General features: G+C 39.8%; 1 non-coding gene across 1 annotated transcript; it reads left to right on the plus strand.

The window, feature by feature from the left end:
- The first annotated feature begins 2,723 nt into the window (after positions 1-2,723).
- On the plus strand, positions 2,724-2,878 carry LOC124552638. The gene has a single exon (XR_006967946.1). It is a non-coding gene; the product is annotated as a 5.8S ribosomal RNA (ribosomal RNA).
- The last annotated feature ends 838 nt before the right edge of the window (positions 2,879-3,716 follow it).

Below are 3,716 nucleotides of genomic sequence, written 5' to 3' on the forward strand. Positions count from 1 at the left end.
TCCTTAACGAAGGCATTTGACATCATCCCGCACTGCCGTGAGATGAAAGAAAGTACGATGTTACCGATTATCGTACCAGATTTGTGAGTGGATTCAAGACTTCTTCGCAGGTGGAACTCAACGCTGAAAGCTTCGGAAGCTCTTGAACGTTGTTCGCAGATGATGAGGTTGTTTGTAAGAAAGTAGCAACGGCAGAAGAGAGTATCGATTTGCAAAATGACCTAGAGAGGATTGATGAATGGTGCAGGCACTGGCAGTTGACCCTAAAACTAAATAAATGTATATAAATGTAATTTACTCCTATTGCTCATATATAGCAAGAGAAATACTCTACTGTGCTACTAGACTGTTGACGGCGAATTTTTCTAAACAGTACTTACCGTAAAATGTCTAGGAATAACTATCCACCTTAAGTGGAATGAGCACATAAAACAAATTGTAGGAAAATTAGGGGCCATATTGAGATTCAAAGGAAGAATCTTAAGAAAATTTAACACGTCCACGAAGAACTTTGCTTAGAAGGCGCTTGTTCAATCGATTCTTGAGTATTGTACATTAGTCTGGGATCCCTTTCCAGGTAGGAGTGATAGAAGAGATACAGAAGATCCAGCGAAGAGCGGCGTGTTTCCTCACGGGATCGTTCACTCGACGTAAGAGCGTTACAGAAATGCTCAACAAACTCCTGTAATAGGCGCTACAAGGTAGGCGTGGTGCATCACTGAAAGGTTTACTATTGGAATTTCGAGAGGGCACTTTCCGGGAAGGGTCGGACAACATATTCTTTCCTCCCACATATATCTCACGAAATGACCATTGTGAGAAAATTTGAGAAATTAGAGATAATACAGAGGCCATTCGAGTATCTGTCGCAGTAGAGTATATGAAAACAAAGGAGCAAATAATAAAATTTTAAAAAGAACTGGACTATTGTTTCTTTAGGAATTATTGTTTTGAGCTTAGGTAAGTGCTACACCTTTTTTTCTCTTCCAATACGTTTTAAATGTGTGACTTGACGACTGCGCCAGTTACAGACAGGAACTCAAGAAGTGCAGATTTCGATCACCTGATGGCAATAGACTAACAAAATTATATTCCAGTACTTTCCTTCCTGTGGGATACGTTAATTAACATTACATCCTACATTTCAAAAGTTTTCAATACAGGAAAGCCATTCCTGAAGATGAAGCATGGTGTGATTACATGACGGCCATTGGGTGTGACTCACGTCACTTTAACTTCTCAGGTGGGTTCTAACAGCACAACGAAGAAAGGTCGCATCATTGACTTGAGTAGTATAAGCTGACTGGACAAGAAATTGGTCACCCCTAGAGAAATCATTACAAGGATCGTTCAATACCTTGCAATTCCCCTCCTCGGCTGTAACCCCTTGTGTTCGGTTAGGGACTGAATCCATATGGTGGTGCAGATACTTCGCATCCAGGTCAGGCTTCTCGCTGAGGATTTGATTGCTCAGTTTCTCCAAACTGCGGGGAAGCCGATGTCGGCGTTTCACCCACTGCCCAAATATGTCTCACAGATTTTCTGTGGGGTTCAAGTCAGGTGTTCCTGCAAGCTAATCGAGATGAAATTGTCGTCTTTAAGTGCCTGTGTGAGCAATGGCCTCTTTCCAGGTGACCGATTCCAAATGTTCATTGCATGCAGTTCCTGTCGTAATGTTCTCTCGCTAACAGATGGGGATGAACCTTTGTAACATTGCGAGTCAAGATTGATGTAACGGAACTTGAATAGCGTATTTGCCTCTATTGGTTACGGTAGAGTGATCGATCTTTCGGTCCTGTCTGTATATTTATATATAAAATTGCCTGAATAAAGGCTGGGCGAGTGTAAAGCGATCGTTAAAATCGCGCACCGCGCGATTTGTTACGATTTGGTCGGTCATAATAATAATAACATGCTTTTGAATACAATTAAAATATAACAGCAATACCTATTTAGTGTTATTGGAAATAATATGTAGTAAATTAATGTGTAAGGTTCCTATTTTTTATTTTTTTATTATTATCGCAATAAATTTATTTAACATAATATATGCACTGCATACAGAACAACTCCAACAATACAACTGTATTGTGCGGTAAGTGTTGCTGGAATTTCAAGTCTATAAACAATTTGTGATTCAATTAACTATAACAAGAACGCATAACAAATATGCTTAAACATTTGATACATGACACTAGCTTTTAGGTTTAGGCATTGGCTGGGGTACATATGATCAAGCAGGTAAACACTGTTCTCACAAGGCCCATAGTAATATGAAACAAAAGTAGATTTTTAGCAGTAAGGAACACACAATTTCATATAATTGCACATATCAATTAGCTACATACAGTTCTCAACTGGGGATTTCAATTTAAACCTCTCTGAAAGAGTTACAACTGACTGTTAAACATATTACATTCTATCACGTAATCTTGTCTTTTATTCTGTAAAGCAGTATAGTCAAATTTAACTTGTCATTGTTAGGCCTGAAGTAACATTCACACATGTAGACAGGGGACACACTTCATAAACCTCATGTACTCAAAACATGCAGCATAAATGAACATCACAAAATATACAGAGCACGAAACAGTGCAACCACTTTGCAAAAAAGTCTGAAACTATCTGTGTAAATACTACATACAAATTATTATAAAATACTTATGATGTTACACACTGATAAGGCTCGGTATATCTGTTTTCCTTTTTTTTTCTGGGTGGGGAGGGAAGTACGGTGGATCACTCGGCTCGTGGGTCGATGAAGAACGCAGCAAATTGCGCGTCGACATGTGAACTGCAGGACACATGAACATCGACGTTTCGAACGCACATTGCGGTCCATGGATTCCGTTCCCGGGCCACGTCTGGCTGAGGGTCGGCTACCTTACTCATTAATTTACTGCATATTATTTCCAATAACACTAAATAGGTATTGCTGTTATATTTTAATTGTATTCAAAAGCATGTTATTATTATTATGACCGAACAAATCGTAACAAATCGCGCGGCGTGAGATTTTAACGATAGCTTTACACTCGCCCAGCCTTTATTCAGGCAATATTATATATAAATATACAGACAGGACCGAAAGATCGATCTCTCTACTGTAACCAATAGAGGCAAATACGCTATTCAAGTTCCGTTACATCTATCTTGACTCGTAATGTTACAGCTTCATCCAGCCTATAGCAAATTCTGTCGGATTTCGAAGCGATTATGATTCACTAGCTGTGAAGAGCGTCCACAGTCCCTCTCAGTCAGGATCTTTCCTGACCACATTTCGGATATCTTTCATGGTCATGTGTAACACACGCGACCACGAAACACATCAGAATTACTTGTAGGCACGTTGATCAGTCCGCCACAGAACATTATCAAATCAAGCAACTTCACATACCTCATGGCCATGGGTCATGGGTCTACCAAAATATCGAGTTTCACTAGGCCTGCACCTCAGTGGGTATGGGAAGGGGAGGCTGGCAAAGCTTATAGGTGACAATGTAGCAGGTGGTGGTGGGATCACTCATTGGAAAATTCCTGTAGTAGCTGGTGTTAGAGTTGCTTCGTTTTTAGATTCAAGTCAGCTGATTGATATCCCTTTCTAAAGCAAGTCTCTCTAACAAAGGAAGCACCTTTTAAGAAGGTCAGGTATTCGAGTAGTCAAGGTATTAGCATATTTCATCAAAACATAAGGGGCATTAGAGATAATGTTAATG

The sequence above is a fragment of the Schistocerca americana genome, chromosome 1, assembly GCF_021461395.2.
Source record: "Schistocerca americana isolate TAMUIC-IGC-003095 chromosome 1, iqSchAmer2.1, whole genome shotgun sequence".
NCBI classification, from domain to species: Eukaryota; Metazoa; Arthropoda; class Insecta; order Orthoptera; family Acrididae; genus Schistocerca; species Schistocerca americana.